At 58.1% G+C, this 20,640-nt stretch overlaps 1 protein-coding gene across 4 annotated transcripts in view; it reads right to left on the minus strand.

The window, feature by feature from the left end:
* Positions 1-20,640, minus strand: part of RBFOX3 (RNA binding fox-1 homolog 3) — a 450,332-nt gene that overhangs the window by 314,263 nt on the left and 115,429 nt on the right. The window lies entirely within an intron of this gene.

Here is a 20,640-nt window from a genome sequence, read left to right on the forward strand (position 1 = left end):
GTGGCCAGCCCCAAGAAGAACACCCTATCAAAACTGACGGCCATCCCCTTGGCATTCCCTCCTCCTTCGCCCCCTGAGTTTCCCCCAGGACTTCACAGCTGCCACCCCACAGATGCACCACCCTGAAATGCAAGCACCCCGAGGGCGAGCACTTGGGACCCCAGTGCCTGGGATGTGCCTGGCACCCGGTCGGAGCTCACTCGGTATTTGTCATGGGGATGAATGAATGAATGAATGAATGAACGAACGAATGAACGAACGAACGAACCCCCCCCCCCCCCCTTATTCTCCTCCACGCACACGTTCAGGCTTCTGTACAAGAGTGACCACTGTCTCCCTGGAGCCCGAATTCCCAGGAAACACAAGGGGGCTGGTGGCTGCTGTTTCGGATGGGGGGCACCTGGGCCTCGAAAGTCCTTTCTTGGCTTAATTCACTCCAACCCTGTGTGCGTGCCATTGGCAGGCAAGACAGAAACACCGCTGGGGACATCCTCTCTGGCCAGCCCCGAGGGACCGGCTCTGGGGCAGAGTCCTGAGTCAGGCCGGCCCGGAGGGGCTCCCCCCAGCCCGCCTCAGTGGAGAGACTCCCACCAGCATGTCCCCAGAAACCCCACGACGGAGCTTTAAAAAAGGAAAGACTACCAGTTTGTTTCTTTTCCTAAAATCCAGTCACTTAAAAGGAGAACCACCCACATCCCCAACGGCAGGGCCAAGCTCCCAGAGTGATGCCCAGGCACCACGTGGCTTTGCAGTGACCGCCCAGGCCACGCACGGCACCGGGAGCTGGGCATCGGAGGGAACGGAAAACAGCCCCGAGCTCTGTGAGGCCACTTTTCAGTGGGAAAAGCGAGTGTGTGATCTGTTGTTCTAGGTCAGTGCTAAATGCAGTGACAGAGACGGCTGGGGGCAGGGCCCAGGTAAGAGAGGAGCCAGGTGGACGCAGAGGGCCCCAGGTACAGGAGGCTCCAGGTGGTGACCCAAGCTGGTGGGGCGGAGAAGGCAGGTAGGCAGGCTTGTCTTAGAACCAAATGCTTGATTCTCAGCAGCGGGCACAAAAGGCGAGGGCTGGAGTTCATTCTGCACCAGACCCCCTGGAACGGGAGCAAGGTGGAGATGTGGACAGTGCCCCTGGCAGGTAAACCCAAGATGGGAAGGTGGAAAGGTGACAAGGGACAGGGAGCAAAGACGGGAAGGGGAGAGGGGCAGTACAGGAATCCAGAGAGACCCCAAACCCCTCTGGCCCCACACTGATTGCTACGTACATTCCTGAAATCCTGGCCACCTTCTCCAGGGTGATGCCTCACACCCCATCCCCCACTCGCACGCTGAGCTGTGCACCCTGTACGCCGACTCTGCACACCCACCTCGGGAGCCCCGCAGGCCCAGAGAGGAGAGGTTACTTCATGTTGCTGGGCTGTGTGCTTGCTAAGACGGGGGAGCATGGGCTGTGGGCTCATGGAGACTGGACAGGGGTAGGGACGAATAGCCCAGTGAGCAGCCCGACCTCGGCCAGGCCTTGGCCTCACCATTGGTACAGTTGCCCTTTGTTTCCTTTTCCCTTTTTTTTTTTTTTTTTTTTAATGTTTATTTTTGAGAGAGAGAGTGTGTGAGCAGGGGAGGGGCAGAGAGAGAGGGAGACACAGAATCCAAAGCAGGCTCCAGGCTGAGCCGTCAGCACAGAACCCGATACAGGGCTCGAACCCACAAACCGCGAGATCATGACCTGAGCCGAGGCCGGACGTTCAACCAGCTGAGCCACCCAGGCGCCCCACTTTGCTTTCTTAAATGGGCCACCGTTTAACAGCTTGTCCCTGATGGCCACTGCATGTTCTCCCCACTCCGCAGAAGGAGACACCATCCAGTGCCCACGGTGCAGACACTGGGGCCCCGGCCCCCGGATTTTCAGGGACACAGGGCCCACCCCAGTGCGGTGCCCCAGCTCCCCAGCTGCCAGGGAGAGGGACTGGCCTCACCTCCTTCTTCACAGAACAGATGAAGGTAAGAGACAAAAGGCCAGGCAAGTAAGTTGCCATGAGGTCCCCCAAGGCCCCAAGGCCGGCTCCGGGAAAAGGGAGAAGGAAGGGAGATGAGAAGGCCCGTGGGGCTCACAGCGCATGGCGGCTCTGGCCTGTCCAGCTGAAGCCCAGGGTCAAGGCCACAGCCTGTTGTCCCAAACCCAGCAGGGGTCTTCCCCTGCTGCGTTTCCCCCTCCTCGGAACCACATTCACTGTGCCCCACCGCATGCCAAACACGGTGCCAGGTACCCGCGGCTCTAACCTCTGCCAGAGTGTAGCCTGGGGGCCAGAGGCAGGCAGGGAGCCTCCAACTGCTGACCGTCAACGTCAATGTCCTTGTGCCTCGTGCTGTAGGGGGTGGGGGACTCTGAGGCCCCCGAAAGCCCAGAACCCCAGGGTCGGGACTCTTCCCCATCCTCTCGACCGGCTTCTTCAGGATTCAATCCCCTTGCTTTAGCTGGGGAAGCCCTCAAAATTACTTTGGGGGTGGACAGAGGCTTAAGTTTCCCCGGAAGGCTGGACACAGGTGGTGGGGGCCCCAGAAGGATATGACACCGGAGAAGGGCCTGGAGCTGGAAAATACCAGGTGTGGTCCTACCAAGGGCAAGGGCAAGGGCAGGGAGCTGGCTGGGAAGGCGCAGTCTCAGGGAAGGTCTGTCCAAACCATTCCCACCCCTCCCCCCACCTCTGCCGCCAATTAAAGTCTCCTGGGCGTCCTGCCAGGCTCCCAGCTCTGCTCCCAAGGGGGCAGGAGGCTGGGGCTGCCTTTGGTGCCCTGGCCCCAAATGGCCTCCTATTGGGATTCTTGCCGTTAGGGAGAGAAGATGGAAAAATAAACACTGGCACTTCTGAAAAGTATCTTCTGCAAAAATAAGCCAAGACGCAAATAGGCAGTGGCCCCCGCAGGGGTTCCTGCTGGAAGAGACTGTGGATGATAAGGTCCTCTGGCCACCCTGCAGACGCCAGTCCTATGAGTACCGGGCAGTCGGCCCTTCCATTCCTCTCTGAGGGCCCTGTCCTCTGCACACTGCAGGGCTGGACTGTGTCGGTCCCGAAGGGATGGGGAGGGAAGGGGGGGAGGGACCGAAGGGAGAGGGAGAACCTGGCCAAATCATCATCACCACCATCATCCTCACTCACCAACATCATCACCATCATCACCATCATGGTCTAGACTAAACGTGGTCCCATGAGGACAGACGTTGGTTGGTCTTTCTCACCACCGTGCCTACCCGGCACGGTGCTGACACAGAGCAGGTGCTTGTTAAACGAACAACGAAAGGAAGGAGGAGCCACATCTATGCGAACCGTGTGCAACGGGCGAACCTTTTCTGTACAATTCCCAAACCGACAAGCGGAAGTAACCGTCATCCCTTCAGGTGACTCAGCAGGATGGTCTCTGATACCCAGAGGTGGGGGTCAGTGGCAATGCCTTCTCTCTCTGCGTGTGAACAGCTGGCCCACGAGAGACCCCTCACACTTACCGCTTCCCATGCGGAGAGGGGCCCGGCAGGAAAGCATCCATTCTGGCTTGTTTCCCCCATCTCCAAAGAGAGAGACTCACCTGCACTCGGGGACCTACAGGCAGGCTGGGGACGGCAACAGTCCTTTCCAATCAGGATCATCTGGGGAAGTGGCTTTACGTATGGGATTCAAGGTGAGGAACACAGGCGTGTCACCGCCCCTCATGTGACGTCCCCTCCCTGGGCCTGCTGCTGGCACACGGGCCACGTCTGGGCAGACGAGGCCCTGCAAGTTCAGGACGTGAACTCAGAGCCATTTCTCACCTGCTTGGGGACAAGGCACAGACCACCCGGCTCTCGGACACAGCCCACAACTTCCCCGGGAGGCTCTAGGGCCCTGGGGCGGGCAGCAGGTTCTCCTCCAGCCCCACCACGTACAAGCTGTGTGACGGGGGACCAGCTGAACGTCCCCGATCCTTTCCTCCACGGACTCACATGAACAGCCTCCTACGTCTGAGCCCACACGCGCTGTTTTATCTGCTGTAATAAAGATACCAATCGCCCCAGACACGCACCTACATTCTTGTTCCCCGTCCCAGAGAGACTCAGGAAAGGGCAGCTGCAAATCCCAGGGGACTCAGCTTGCCCGCCTCAGAACGGGGCCTTTCTCCCCAAAACCACACCTTTGCTGGCTCATTTCATTGCCGGGAAGAACCTTTTTGTCGACCAGTTCCGCCTGGCGGGAAGTAAAGGAAATCGGGAGGAACCGCGAGGATTTGCCAGAGAAACAGCAAACAGGTGGGTGGCTTGGTGGTTCCCAGAGGCAGGGGCGGGGCTGGCCAACAGGTCCCCGCTTCCCACCACCACGTGAATCCCACACAGCGCTGCAACCCTGCTCCACAACGCGGTGTCATGTTCGTGAAGGTCGCCGAGAGAGGAGACCTCAAAACTCTCCATCACGAGAAGACAGGCGTGTGAATGTGTGAGGGGATGGGTGTGGCGACCACGTCGCAATCTGTACGTACAACCAATCACCAAGCTGCACACCTTAAACTCATGCAAAGTTACACATCAGCTGCACTTTGATAAAACGTGGCAAGTTCAAAGTAACGACAAAGGATTTGGTGTTCGTTTAAAACAAAACGGAACAAAACAAACACCAAAACATGCAGAGCCACCTGTCCCACCGACCACGCCGTTCTCTCGCCACGCCCTGGGCACTGCAGCCGGCAGGCCAGGCACTACGTCCTGCCCTCACTTCTCTCCGAAGCCATTACCCCTTGCCAAGCGCGCGTGCCCCCTTCTCCCGGCTTCTGTCCCCGGTCCCTCCCTGGCACCGATCACGGGTGCTGGCACGTGCCCGTGCAATCTCTCACCTCCCTGACCCCCCTCGGTCTCCGCTTCCCCCAGACACAAGCCAACAACCAAGCTCCGAGCTTAACACAAGACTCCCACTAAGAAAGCAGGATTTGCTGTGTCTTTAGCGGGGAGAACACCACATGGCACTTTGTTCCCATAGTAAAGATTATCGGGGATACGGAATATTCGGAATAAATGAGGCTCCTCCCTCCATTTTCAAGCCAGAAAGCAGCTTCGTGCCTGACTCCCCTCATGGCTTGGGAAATCCTGTCTCCGGCCAAAAATAACAATCATCATCATCATCATCATCATCATCTGGGTTTTATTATTCTGGCGTCTGTGACAATTTTACTGTAGCTACACTTCTTCTTCTCCTTCTTCTTTTTAACACCAGTGTGTTTTAATAATAACAGTGCACCTTTAGGTATTGTTGAAATGCTACATTATTCAACATCTCCAACGGGAATGAGGAGGCCCTTATGTAACTCATGTGTCCTCCGGCTCCGTGTTTAAAGCTTGCGAAATGGAGGGGTGTAATTCGGGAAGCAATTTTCCCCAAGGTCGGGGAAAGCAGGAAAGGCTGGGGGCTGTGTGACCCGAGTGACAGCAGGGCTGACACTGGGGGCCCAGAACCCCTGACATGAGGCCAGGCCCCAGACCAGAAGTGTCCCCAAAATGCGACAGAACTCCAGCCCAGCTGCACGGCTGGGTTGTGCAAAAATTGTCGATGACAAGAAGCGGCCCAGGGCACGGTCCGAAGTGTTCTTAGGCGCTCCTGTGCGTTTTCCCTGCCTCCCTCACTGAATCAGCCTGGGTGCCTGTGTCTAGGAATCAATGATCGAGCCAGAGACACCTGCTTCAGACACCCAGGGAACTCTAAGGCGGCCGGTTCCTGCGGTCTGGCCCTTCCCCCAAAGCACCATTCCAGCACTGAAAATCCACTGAGTCCCTCCTGTGATAGAAGCTGGGGACACAGATGAGAACAGCTCACGGGCCCATCCCCAAGGGGGTGGCAATGCAGAGGGCGGCGTGACAAGAAATCCCAGCAGAGGTGGGATAAGGGCTCGTGCAGAGACCTCAAGCTCCACAGGGCAGATCTCCTGGGTGCAGCTGTAACAGGGCCTGGCACAAAATAGGTGCTCAGTAAACACATCACAGATAAAGCATCAGTGACGGAGGCAAAGGGTATGTGGAAACCTTAGAGAGAGGCACCTCGCTCATCCCGAGTGGGTGTTCTTGCTTCCCGGAGGAGGTGGCCCGCCCCAGAGGGAGTCTTAAAGACTGAGGGGCGGATCTGGCGAGCTAGCGGGTAGGGAGCCACGCAAGAGGGGCAGGGAGATGTCTTCTGGGTCCGGGACTGGACGAACGAGAAGATGAGACCAGCCGTGTGAGTCAGAATCCAGACCATGAAGCACCTTGAACACCAAGCCAAGGACTTTCAACGGCCACTTGAAGAATTTTAAGCAGGAAACTATGCAGATTTGTGTCTTAAGAAGCTCTCTCTGGTGCCTGTGTGGACGGGGTAGAAGGCGTAAAAACCAAGGCAGGAGTCTCAATCTGGAGCCTACCGCTGGTGAGCAAATGAGAAACGGAGACTCCCATAAGGCGGATGGAGACCAGCGAGGGTGACGGGAAAGACTCGGGGGCTTCAGCTGGGCTGATGATGGAAGTTTGTTATATGGTTACGTGCAGACCCCGAGTTATTCTTGACAGCTCGGCATATATTAACAATTACATAATGTGATTTCCCAAGGCTTGTGGGGTTGGGTTCAGATTTGGATGTGTTGTGTTTGAAGGGTCCCTGGGACATCTGGTGGGGGGGGGGGGGGTTGGCAGGTGGGTGCCAGGATGTAGGGCTTAGGAGACAGTCCACCTGCTTTGGGGATTGGGGCACCCGTCTCCAGGATGGCCCCTACGATCCTCACCTCCTGTCCTCTGGGGCAGTCCCCTCCTACCTTGTGCCGGGGGCTGGACACAGCAGCAGAAGTGACGGCCCCCCAGTTCTGAGATCATGCCATAAATGACATCGTCTGCTCGCATGCTGGCGGAAGCTGACCGGCACGTCGTGGGGACCCTTGAGCGGCCACGTGGAGAGATCCATCCGCAGGGCAGGAACTGGGGCCTCCCTCTGACAGCCAGCATGCTGACCAGAACCCCGTGAAAGACCCTGAGCTAAAGACCTTAGCTGCTGAGACTCCCAGGCTCCTGAACCCCCCAAAACTGTGGGCTAAGAGGTGACTGCTGTTTGAAGCCACTAAGGTTTGGTATCACCATTAGATCAACAGACACCTGACGCAGGGGTTACGACAAATATCGATGCAGACGGTGGCCAAACCCCAGGGCACAAACAGCAACACCCAGTGAGAGGACAGGCTGGGCGCAGAGGGCAGGACAGGTGATGAGGGACACGCTGGGAAACCCTGGGAGGCAGGGCTGGGGTAGGGGAGGCCTGTGCAGAGGAATAAGGGGCCCCACAGAGAAGGGAGACAGGCTGCGAAACACCACAGAAACCCCAGGAAGAGAAGGTATCCAGAGTTTCAAAAGTGGCAGGGACCAGATTTCTAAGGGACCCAGTGGTCCCCTGTCCCCCAAGGGAGCCCTTCTCGCTCGCTACTTCCTTGTAGGATCCCGCCCCCCCCCCCCCCCCAGCTCCTCTCAGCCTCAAGTGGAGACCACGTCCCCAGCGAGAGGCCTGACCCGACCGCCCGACCGGACATCGTCCCCACCCAACGTCACTCTTCCCTTGTGGTACTTGCTCTAAACTGTAATTACATTTTAATTTGCTCCTTTACTCAATCATGGCCTTTGAGGGCCGGATACCTGTTCTGTTCACCACCGTAGACCCAGCGCCCGCCATACAAGGTCCTCAAATATTTGCTGGATGAATGAAAAGTGAATGAATAAACGAATGGAAAGACCAAAACCCCGAGTCACACCTAGTGGCCCAGGTTACCCGGTGGACACACCATCCCTTCCCACGGCCCCCTCCACGGCCCACAGCCTTGGCTGGGAAGGGAAGCAAAGCTGGGAGAGGGGAGGAAAGAGCGAAGACCCTGAGGGTATAACCCAGCCGGGGCCCTTCCCACCCTTGTCAACAAACGTGGGGAGGCTGTGCCACGCCCTGTGCTGGGCTGGGGGAGACCGAGGGTGCATCTCACACGGGCCCTCGGGTCGAGAGTCTAGTGGGGAAGCAGGCAGCCGCATGGGGCTGCCCCAGGGGTGAGGCCTGGAGAATGATGTTCCCCTACCTTGTGCCCCTACCCAAGAGACCCCGGGCTCCCGCATGAGGGGACCACTCCCGCCAGACAGGCGGTGACAGGCCCCCTTTTGCTCCTCACCTGCAAAGCACTCGGGCCTGGCCAGGAGCGTGGGTGCACACTGCCATGATTTAAACACTAATTACAATACACTTCACTGGACGCTGTGCAGGGCTGCACAGAGCGCTGTGGTCACAGGAAGGGTGGGAGCGGGCTGGGGTGTGACCAGCTTCGAGAAGAAGGAGCAGCAGAGTGGCAGTTTGAAGGAGGGGGCTCAGACCAACTGCCTGGCCAGCTGAGGGCAGGTGGCAAGAGAAAAGGTGGCCCCGGCCTGAAGGCATCACAAGGCCAACTGAGGAGTCAGTCCTGCCCTGCCGGCGGGTGGGCAGGCGGATTCTCACAAAGACAGCCAGAGGGCAGGGTCTGGAACCCACCAGGGGTCACAGAGCTGGAGGTCGTGATTTTCACCAGCCGGACAGGAGGGCGCAGGGAAAGAACCTAGAGCGGACCCCATAAGCCTCCTCCGTCAGCCCTGGCTGTCTGTCCACAGAGCTTTGCGGTAGAGCACGTCCCCCAAGTGAACCGCCACACGTGCTTCCCTGGTAACCTTGGCACAGCCCCGTGCCCAGGATAGGGTCTCAGCCCCTCCTCAGCACCTCCCATCCCCTTGCTTCCGCCTCTGTGGCACCTTTGCAGGCCAGGCACCCGGCTCACAGACACCCTCCTGGGTAGCACCAGGGAAAGGAAGTCACCACGGCCGAGGACAGGGACTTTCTAGTTGGTTCTCTCTGCTGGCACCGTGAGGCCTTAGGAAGCTACCTAGAAGGTGGTGGCGGGGCGGGGGGGGGGGGGGGGGGAGAAGTGCAGAGAAGAGGGGGCGGGGCACAGGGTGGGGGAGGGGCGGGCTCCCCAGCAGCCTGGGCCGGGCAGATAGCACAGCGGCCGCACTCAGAAGCTCGTTCGCACTTATCTCCCAGGCACCAGGTATCTTCGCACGGGAAACATGGCATTCGGTAATAGGATTTTGATGCTGAACAGCCCAAGTTTTCTCCGAGACTGACTTTACGTCACAAATGTAGGGAATCGCGACCTTAATAGGATTCTAACTTTTAGGCAGTGGAGAGAAATGGGGAGGGCAGGGTAGAAACTCCTGGATGCCCTCCCTGGGAACACGGGGCCTGGGGGCCGGCAGGGCTGTCCCTTCAGGACACCTGCGGGGCTGGTGGTGGGAGGGGTTCAGGGTGGGCCTTGGTGCCTCTGGGTCAAGACAGCCAGGGCACCTGCGTGGAGACGCGTTCTTTGGCTCTGTGTTGCAGAAACAGAGGTCTCTTTGGGGCCTGGGGTCCCAGAACTGGCCCCGGACCTCCATCCGGCTGCACACACACACAGATGTAGTCGGTCAGGCAAGTTTTTCAAATGTTCCCTTCCAAGGCCGCACCTCCCTCCCTGGGCACAGCGCTCACAGCTCCAGCCTGAGCACGGGAGAAGAACTTGAACCAGTAACGTGCTTTAAAAATATATTCTGCAGGGGCGCCTGGGTGGCTCAGTCGGTTAAGCATCCAACTTCAGCTCAGGTCGTGACCTCGTGGTCTGTGGGTTCGAGCCCCACGTCGGGCTCTGTGCTGACAGCTCAGAGTTTGGAGTCTGCTTCACATTCTGTCTCTCTCTGCCCCTCCTCCGCTCATTCTGTCTCTCTCTCTCTCTCTCTGTCTCTCAAAAATAAACATTTATATATACATGGAGTCAACTGCTGTGACAACATTTGCATGGCACAACCATCCCGAGAGAATTCCCCAAGGGCCCTGCTCTGGGAAAATTCTAGCCACCAGGAGAACCCTGTCCTGGTCCTGGTGTGGGCACTGGTCTTCGGCTGTCCCCACCTGCCCTGAGCACAGGAGGCGAACACGAACAGGACGCAGCAAGAGGGATGTGGGGCAGAAACAGTGCACAGAAGGATTTCTTGGCAGGACGTGGCATTAAACCCCTGCCCAGGACAAGGCGTCGCACGTCCCTTTTCCTTGGCAACCTGAGGCACAGCGACGTCCACCTCTGAGCTTCCCACCCACGGTCTCAGGTGCTCAGCAACACTGTCGCATGAACGCTCGGCGTCTATCTGCCCTGTGTGGGTCTGGGCTCTCGAGAACAGTGCCTGCCATGTGAGACGGGGCCTCTTCCTGGGAGACCTGAGTGTGATCTGCGTGGAAGCAGAGGAATGCACCAATGACCTTGCGGGCCCTTTTTCTGCCCTGGACCTCTCTCCTGGCTGGTTGTCCCTTTGCTGCCCTCTCTCCACCAGTCTGTTAGCTCAAAGGAGCTGGGTTCTCATGGGTCTGCATTGGTCGAGGCCATCACGAGAGTCCTGGTAAGGCTGGAGCCCAAGCCTTCATTCACCTACCTGTACAGCATCATCCCACTCAGGTACTTTCGCACCCCCTACCAGATCAAGGAACCTTCTGGAGATGTGGGACTGTTCCACATCTCCATGTAAGTGAGGGTTATTTGGGTGCACACGCTTGTCAAAACGGCTTGGACTGTACGAAGAGCCACACGTTTCACAATATGTAAACTACTCTCAATTTTTCAATTAAAAAAAAGAAATCACCTCCTGGGCTGATAATACATCTTGAGTCAAAGCCACTCTCTCAGTCCCTAAGGCTCTGATGGGCTGCAGAGCCTTTCGGTTGGCCAGAGTCAGAGACAGAAGCCCGATCAATACGTCTGGGAAGAGGCAATAATCAGTGCAATGATACTGCATGTGTCCCACGCTCAGGCTGAGACACCTGCCCCAGGGGGTTTCCACCAGCAGTGGGAGGAAGGCGACAGCCGCCAGCGTGCCACCCAAAGCCTCGGTCAGCTCTCTTGCAGGAAGAAGAGAAAGGGAGGAAACGTAACAAGACAGGAAAGTCTTCATCCCAGACGCCCGACTGGCTGCCTTACACGCGTGGGGCAGGGACCAGGATCTACGTCGGGCCTCTGCTGGTTAGGATCAGGGAGGAAGGGACACACCACGCAGGGGGTCGGCGGCAGCGAACACCACGGGTGGGACGTGCCCGCAGCTGTTGCCCCTCCCCTCCGGAACACATTGGCGACAGCAGAATCTGCCCAAGATCCCCCAGGGCAAGACCGGCCGCTCCAGAACCGCAGAGGCCCCCCGACTCTCGCTCTGGCAGCAAGTGCGCCCTGGCCTTGGACAGGCCTCCCTGGAAGCAGCAGACGGTGAAGTCAATGTGCAGGAGGGCTCAGAAGGCTCACGGCTGGACTCACTGTTGATGCTGAGGGTCAGACGAGAGCAGAGGGAGACAAGCGGGACGGGGAAGCAAGGGTCCTCACAGCCAGCTTCCTCACTCCTAACTCGCAAGGGGCTCTTCTGCCCACCTCCTGCCCTGTCTTCTGAGTGAGGAACACAGACCAAGGTCTGGCCTTTCTACACAAGCCTAGGCTGATTTGGACCCTGCTGTGGTCTCCAGTCTGCTCTCCCTGAGTGACCCTGGCCATGAAATCTGCCTTCCTGGGACCAGATTTTTTTCCTTCTGAGGTCCTTTGCGTGGCATTCTTACTACCCAGCAGATGAGTTTTGGCTCACGTAGAGCTCCACGAGGAAGGAAGACCTCCCCGGAAGAAGAATGGCATGGCGAGACAAGAAGTACACATCAGAAAGAAGCTGCGGTCACTGGAGACATCGACTTCATTTGTCTACCCATCCATCTGTCCATCTGCCATCCCTCCATTTGTCTGTTCCTCTTCTGTCTATTGATCCGTTCACCCACCAACCTATTCATCCACTCATCCACCCACCCACCCATCATCCATTCAACCATCCACCTACCCATTCATCCATCCATCCATCCATCCATCCACCCACCCACCTACCCACTCGTCATCCATCCATCCACCCACCCATCACCCATTCAACCACCCAACCATCCACCTACCCAGTCATCATCCACCCATCCATCCATCCACCCATCCACCCACTCATCATCCATCCATCCATCCACCCATCCACCCATCCACAAAATAAACCCAGTAAGAGGAGGAGAAGGTCCAGAACAGGAGCAAGGGCCGGGAGGTGGCACTACAAAGACTGAGGGGTGGAGTGTCTTTGAGCCTGGGCTTGGAAGTCACATAAACCTGAATGGAAATCCTGGCTGCCCTGTCACTGTCCCTGAGCAAGTTACTTAACCTTTCCCAACCTCAGTTTACCCACCTATTAAGTGGGTAACAACAACTTTCTTACCAGGTTACTATAAAAAACAAATAGGATCATGTACACAGAACACTTAGTTGAGCGACTGGTCCATGGTAAACACTAAATATACAACGGCTTCCATCACGTCTGTCAGCAGGAGCAGATTCAGGCAGCTCTCCTCACCAACCGTGGTGGTGTGCATCAATGAGACTCTAGTCCTCCCTGGCTTCATGCCCTTTGCCACACGACTGCAATTTTTTCCTACTACAGAGACAAAGCCTCTTTTTCACCCTCCATTAATCTGGGCTCAGTCATGTGACTTATTTGGCCAAAGGATGAGGCTGAAGAAATGGTGAGCCATTTCGAAGCTTAGCCCAGAAGAAGACTTGCATGTTTTTACTCATTCTCTTGTGCCTCTGCCATTGCCATGGTTGGGCTCCTGGTCCCAGGGCGGGGTGGAGAGCACAGGGAGCAGGGCTGCCCCACTCAACCCAGTCTAGAGCAGAACCACGAAGTCCTTCTGCTGATTCCAATGGACCCACGGGCTTACGAAAAATAAAAGGAAATGGTTGGTGTTTGAAGCAACTGATTTGGGAGTGGCTTGTTATGCAGCAGAGCAAACTGATACACCCCTTCCTGCTTCAATTTCCTATCCCCCTTCTGCTTTCTCTGTACCAAAAGGCATCATGTGACTTCTAGTTATGTTTCCCCTATGAGTCAGAAAAGGAGAGACTTCTGCAGGCAATCCACGTGAATTCCCTGCCTGCAGCCCCTGCTTCCCCATCAGAAACAGGAAGTGACATCACAGCTCACAGCCCAGGAGGAGGATGACCGTCATTCCCACGGAGGGAAGGGCAGCTGTCCTGTCCACATCCTGGCAATGCGGACACCAGTGCTAGGGATCTGCCTCTCTGTACACCCGTCTATCCACCTACTTTTGAAATCAAAGTAACGTGGTTTTCAGAATCTCCAGGGTGTGGGCTCTCAGACGGTGGGAAGGATGAGAATTTGTCATGGAAAGTGCTGCTAAGTGGAGATCAGGGCTGGCAGAACCGCCCCCCTCTCCCCGCTCCCCGCCGCCAGCACATCAGGGACCCCACACACACACTTGCCGTAAATCACTACCCATTCAGTCCTGCTGCCGAGGGGCTCAGAGGTCAATTTTCCATGGTTATGACAACAAAAACTAAAATTGGGTCAAACCTGAAGGGTATTATCTTCCTCCGAGCGGCTAAATGCACAAGAGTAATGAGGCTGGTTAAGCAACATGCACCGGCCGGCAAGAGGTGCCCTGCAGACAGATTAACCAGTTAAGTGGGTGGGGCTCAGGCTGCTGCCACAGCTGCCCTGGCTGGCGAAGGGTCCTGGGCTCTTCCTCCCACTCATACCAGGAGCCTCTGGCCACACCTCAGAAGGGCATCTGAGGTGCTCCAGCCCTCCTTCCTGCCTGTGGAACCTTCACAGCTTCCAAAGAACAGAGATGTCCAACAGCTCCCGGAAACCAGACCCACGGGGGACAGACTACTCTCATTGCCGAGTCCCCTCCCGTGCCGGCTTCAGGTCGAGAGCCGAGAGGATTTAAGAGCTGAGGGGCTGCAGATTCCCCGCAGCTCAGCCCCCTCCCCCCGGTGACATCCCAGCATTTAACTGTTGCAGACACGACGCCCATACCCTGAATTTGCATAACATGCCCTTCTCCTTATAAATTATTGATTTGTATTCCGTGTGCACGCACGCACCCCGCCTGGAACCCATCCTTCAAAGCCTCACTGTCAACAGGCTTCAAATTGGACCCATCATCTCAGGTTATGCAGTATTTATAAACTGACCTGTCCCATCACTTGTAGTTATTCTTAGAAACCTCTCTGCCTCATCTCGAGGGAGGGGGAGAGGGAGACAAGGGGAGATACTTAAAACGAGACGGTTTTCTTCCACAACTGATTTTATTTTCCACTTGTGTGACAGTCATTATTAAAATAGCGGAGTGGGTCGCGATGGCAAAGCTGTGGACAGGCCAGTGTCACCCGGCCAGGGCGAAGTGGACAGAGCGTGGAGGAGGTCGGAGAATCAGAGTCATGGCCCCATTGTCAGGCCATGTGACCACTAAGCCTGTCCCAGTGAGCCTGGATGATGAGCCTCAGTGCCTTCATCAGCAAAATGGGACGAATAAGCCTATCTACAGGATGTGAGAGCAGCGTGAGATTAGCTACACGAAGGGGCTCTGACAACGTTAAACGATATTCTGACGTTAAACGATATTCTGACAACACGGATGAACCCTGAGGACATTACGCTCCGCAGAATGAGCCAGACACGAAGGACAGGCACTGTGTGATTCCACTTTTATGGGGCACCTAGAGTCATCAAATGCACAGACAGAAAGTAGGATGGTGGGCGCCAGGGGCTGGGGGGAGGGGAGCAGGGAGCTGTTGTTTAACTGGGACAGAGCTTTGCTCTGGGAAGATGAAAAAGTTCCAGAGACAGTTTGCACATGGTGTGAATGCACTCAATGCCCCTGAACCACGCACTTAAACACAGTTAAGGGAGTAAATTTTATGTTACGTGTATCTTACCACGATAACGTACAACTATTACAAAAATGCAAGGTGACATCATAGTGATTTACCCATGACCTCAATAAGAAAGTAATATTTAAAAAAATTTTTTTTAACGTTTATTTATTTTCGAGAGACAGAGACAGAGCGCGAGCAGGGGAGGGCCAGAGAGAGAGGGAGACACAGAATCCGAAGCAGGCTCCAGGCTCCGAGCGGTCAGCACAGAGCCCAACACGGGGCTCGAACTCACGAACCGCGAGATCATGACCTGAGCCAAAGTCAGACGCTGAACCGACTGAGCCACCCAGGAGCCCCCGATAGCCATATTTAAAAAGAAAAAATTAAACTGCCCGGCTAGCTCAGTCAGTAGCGCCTGAAACTCTTAAAAAGAAAAAATTAAAAGGAACAAGCAAAAGTGGCTTTTATGATTTTTAAATCCAACACACTATATTCAATATACGATCATCTCAATACATAACCCATACAAAAGTGATCGCGGAGAGGTTTTACCTTCTTTGTCCTACACTCAGTCTTCAGGATCCCGTGCGGCACATCTCAGCCCAAACCCTCCACGCTTCCAGCCCCAGCAGCCTGGCGTGGTCACGGAGGCCACATTAGACGGTGCCAGTCCACGCCTGCAGGCCCGCGGCCGCGAAGATGGGGGTCCTGCTATGTTTGCAGTGATCCACCAGGAAAATCGGGGGAGAGGGAACAGGGAGGGACGCCCTCTCCTGGGAGCCAACCAGCAGGATGTCCCCTGCCTGGCTCGCACAAACTCAGTCATAGCCAGCCGCTAGAATGGGAGCTCTCGGAAAGAAGGTGCTGGCCTTAGGGGATCCTCCTGGGGCATGACAGGGACGCAAAACCCTTCACCCAGAGGTAGCACCAGCAGCTCCCTTTGCTCTCCCGACCCCTCACTGCGTACCCGCCTTCGTGGCTCCAGTCGAGGAAAGAGGAGTGGAGGCTGTGGCTGGCCAGGCCCCTCACCTGGAGCTCCTGAGTGCCGTCCCGTGACAGAGCTCCCAGGACTGGGGCCCGCGGGGCAGTGGGAGGGGCTCCCCGGCCTGGACCTCACCTGCAGCTACCCCATCAGGGGCTGCCTGCATGTGTCACTGCCAGGTCACTAAAGCTTTGATAGCATGACATGTCCCCATTTCAAAACCTGCAGAGGGGGAACAAGAGGAAACCATCCGTGACTGACTCGTGCACAGTCAAGAGAGCGGCCACCAGAGAGGACTCCCACGTCCGCTGTAACTCGCCTGCCTTCGGGGTGGTGTGGTTTGTTAGGACACCGGACGAGCGACTGCCACAGACGAACCCACGCCGGGTGGCTCGGGACAACCCAAGTCTATTCTCTCACAGAGGAGGCCAGAGGTCGGAAGGCAGCATCACGGGGCCTGAAATCAAGGTGTGGTGGGGCCCTGCTGCCCCCAGAGGCTCCAGGGAAGAGTCCACAGCCGGCTTCCTCCCCGTTCTGGTGGCTCGGCGGCGCTGCGGGGTTCACGGGGCCACAGAGCGGCCCCCGCCATCACACGGCCTCTACGCTCCTGTGTGGACCACATCTTCCCCTGCCTCCTCTCATAAGGACACTCGTGACTGTATTTCAGGCCCACCTGAGTAACCGAGGACACTCCCCCCACCTCCAGATCCTTCCCTTCACATCGGCACAGGGCGTCTCTGCCATGTGAGGTCACACTCGCAGGCGCTGGGGATTAGGGCCTGGCTGCCTCTCGGGCGCCCGCTATTCAGCCAACCACGCCCAAACCATATGCCAGCGTGCACACGCGTGTGGGGGTGGGGTTAGATTCGACCCCATTAGTCACATTTGATGCATTCCTTCCCTGGTGACAAAGCTGGCCGTTTGCCACAAGGAGACGGTTCTTGGGGAGGTGTCGACGTGCCCAGTATGGGCCAACGCCCGGCGAGCTGAGGCACCCCCAGCCCGGGCATCTGAGAGCAGGGCAGGCGGAGAAGTGCATTTCTACACGGAGAGAGCGGTCCCGAAGCTGTCCAGGAGGGGCAGCCGGGGGCGGGGGAGGGGGTTACACCCGGGCACCACCCAGGGTGCTCTGTTAGCACCCACCATTAGCATGCTCGTCGCCACGGCCACGAGGGTCTGCAGAAGGCACCGCCCAGGCCCCACGGGTCCCCTTGCCCTTACTGTTTCAGTGCACATCAGCCCAGGTCACAACGGCCCACAGGGGGCAGCGGACCGACTCCACGCCAGCCCGCCACCCCGTCCCCCACTCTCATCCCCACCGCACTCATGAATGCACATGGCAGACTTGCCAACATTCCCAGACTGCGGAAGAAAGAACGAGAAAACACACACTAAGCTCCCGCAGGCCCTGTGCGGCTAAAGGAATTCTCAGGCGCCTCCACATGAGAGCAGAGGGGGACCCGGAGGGGTTGGCAGGAGGAGGGTGGAGAGCCCTGGGAGGGACCCAAGGTGCCAGAGTCCTGCCCGGCTGGACTGCAGGACCCTTCTGAAGATGTGGAGAAGGCACGGCCCTCTCAGTTGTCGCTTGGCTCCCGGGGCCACTCAATCATGAATCCCGGGAACGTTCTAGGAGCCGCTGCGTGGCCATCTGTCACGGGGAGCTGGGAAGCAGGTGCCCGCTGGGCAGGAAGCTGGCTCAGGTGACCTCCATGTCCCGGCCCCTCCTGGGGTTCCAAGTGCTGTCAAACTTCCCAAGCTGGGGGCCACTCAGCCTCACGTCCCAGCGGCGCCCACAGAGCATCTCAGCCAGGAATCAAAGACCTGAGCCCCAGCCAGTAAGAGAAAGGCCATGTTGAGGACAGGGGCACTGAGCCGGACCCTGCCCCTCGCTCTGTCCTGTCTGTTACAGGTTGGGCAGCTGGGTGCAGGGGCGGGGATCCCATCTGCCAGCTCAGCGAATCTTGGCAGAACGAAAGCATCAGGTCACAGAGGAGAAATGGACCAGGAGGGGAGGGCAGAAAAGCATGATGACCATTTCTGATGCTGCCCAGGGAGGCAGGTAACCCTTTCCCCAGGGCCTGGGACATACAAGGGCTGACGTCTCTCGACTTTTCCACTGGCCACATCATCACAGGAGGCCTACAGTGAAGGCTGAGCCTGACTGGCATTCTGGGCTGTCACTGGCTATCAAGCAGCTGCCTGAGAAGCCCCCCCACCCAGGGGATGCTAGCTAGCATCCCTGGGTGTTTGCTCTCTGCTGGGCACTGGGGCAGGACGGAGCAGAGGAGGCTGGCAGCGGTGGAGGCCAGGGTGGAGCCCAGGCAGAGCCGCGGGAGGTGAATGACCAGGGAGCAGCCGTGGGCTCTGGAGGTGACCTCTCTGCCCTACCCGCTTCTTGTCCCTTCTTGTTTAAAGTCACAAGAGTTTGCTTCCAGGGCCTCATTTCTTGTTTCAAGCCAGCCAGCCCCTTTCTCTCCTACTGCAAACAGACCCCCTTTCTCAAGATGTCCCCCAAAGAACAAGAGCTGGGGAAACAGACACATGTCAGAGCTCTGACACGCCCACGCTGCCTGGAGTCTCACATGGGGAAGAGGCAGTGGCCCCTGCCCATCTCGGGGTCCCCTCCCCACAGCACCGGCCTCAGTGGCCTGGGCTCCACACTCCTGATGCTGGTGGACCTTGACCTTTGGCCATTCCTTGGGGCCACCACGATGGGGTTCTGACCTGGCACATCAGGGCTCCACGGGGCAGGGGGTATGGGGGGGGGGGGCAGTGCTGGAGCCACCACTGGGGTGTGCAGTCCATCCCAGGAGCAAATTCCAGGGTGAAAGGGACCCTCGGTGGGGTGATCACTTGGCTGGGGCAGGTGGGCAACATTCCTTGCTAGAAGTTTCCGACTTGGGGCCACTTTAGGGTTCAGGGGCATCCTGAGCCACCCAGTACTGGCCCCAGACCTCCTGTGCCTGCCTTCCCTCTGTCCTTTGGGATGGGAGGGGGCTCCCCTACCTCTGGGTGGGAGGAGAGAGGGGGCTGCTGTGCCTCTGTTGGGAGAGGGAGGGGGCTCCCCTGCCTCTGCTGGGAGGGGGCTCCCCTGCCTCTGTTGGGAGGGGCTCCCCTGCCTCTGTTGGGAGGGGGCTCCCCCGCCTCTGGGTGGGTGGGAGAGGGGGCTCCCCTGCCTCTGTTGGGAGGGGCTGCTCTACCTCTGTTGGGAGGGGGCTCCCCTCCCTCTGTTGGGAGGGGGGAGGGGGCTCCCCTGCCTCTGTCGGGAGGGGCTCCTCTGCCTCTGTCGGGAGGGGCTGCTGTGCCCTTCTAGCCCTCCACCGGCTCCCTTTTTGTTATTCTCCTCAGCTGCCTCCTTCCCCGTCTGTTCCCTGCCCCTCTCCGCAGTAACCCCGCTGCAGCGTTCTGCGTTCTGTTCCGCGGGCCTCACAGCGCTGCTCTGGCTCTGCCGAAGCTGACTGGGGTTTTAATGACCGTGCCGGGTGGAGGCGGGCACCCCCACCCTGCCCAGCCAGCCCTCCGTGAGGCCTGCAGCGGCACAGCGGGGGCAGAGCAGTGAGGGGACCCGCCGCAGCAGGGTCTCCGGGCAGTGCCCCCCTCCCCCTCCCTCGCCACCACAGCTTTAAACCTTCCGCAGCGGCCTCAGATCACCGGGCCTCAGCCCACATCCGGGCGCTGCCCTGCCCGCACACCCAAACACCTGGGGCGCTTGCGCCCAGACCCTCCCCAGACCAACCTACGCAGAGTCCCGGGAAGCAGGCGGTGGTTGTAAAAGCGTCTGGCTGATTCTCAGGTGAGGCCTACCAGGCCAGGCGCCGATGGCTGCTCAACCACGGTGCCACATAGCTGCAGGGGTCGCCTCTGGGGCGAGAGGCAAAGGGTCCTGCGGAAGCCGGGACACAGAAGAGGGTCAGAGGACGTCCAACCGGCAGTGTAGGGGAAGACAGGGCTCGGCCCCTCTAGTTTCACGCAGGACACACACAAGACCTGCAGAGATGAGCTGGGGACAGAGAGGGCCCCCCTAGTCCTTCCTATGCCCTCAACTGGGCCCCAGGCCCCTGTGGACCCTAAAGGGCCACATGCAGATTAAGAAGATGTTCCTATGCCCCGCAAGCCTGGCTCCCCACCCCAACTACCCGCCAGCTTCCTTTACGCTAAGGAGCGTCCTGGCCAAGACAGGCGCCTCACCACCAAGAGGCCTGATGGGGCTCGTCCACACCACACCACCACCCGGGTCATCGCTCCAGGCCCCGCACGACCACCCGAGCCAGAATCTAAGGTTACGGCCAAGAGGGTGGGCAGCTCCAGGCCAAGGCGGGAGGGTCCCGGAGGAAGCAGGAGCCAGGTCCCAGAAGGGTTCCCACTGGCCCAGGGACCCTAGGCTGGCCGCTCCGTCCCTCTCTGAGCCTCAGTTTCCCCCACTGTCACGATGAGCACTGCAGTAGGCAATCAGCAAAAACCCTTCCCATCCTACTGAAGAGCATGAAAGCCTGGAAACAGATTATTTTCTAACAAGCATATGTTCCTTTTACAATGGCAGAGAAACAAGCCTAATGGCAGGAATCCATGGAAGGGGCATCCGTAAAATTACCTGCTGGCCCCAGGTGGTGGCCAGAGTGGCCTCACACAGCTCGGGACAACCAGAGGTCGGCTCTACCACCGGCCAGCCGAGTTCCCAGCAGTGCAGGGAGCAGCAGAACTGCCTGGCCGGACAGGGGTTCGTGGAAAAAAGCCACCAAGCCCGTCCCACAGGCAGGATGACCACGGCCACAGCACAGGCAGCCAGGAGGGCCTCCCCACCGGGACGCCTCAGCTCTGAAGCCGGGAGCCCCAGCCCACCCAGCCCCGCCCTCACTCTCCAG

This window comes from Prionailurus viverrinus, chromosome E1 (assembly GCF_022837055.1).
Source record: "Prionailurus viverrinus isolate Anna chromosome E1, UM_Priviv_1.0, whole genome shotgun sequence".
Taxonomy (NCBI): Eukaryota; Metazoa; Chordata; class Mammalia; order Carnivora; family Felidae; genus Prionailurus; species Prionailurus viverrinus.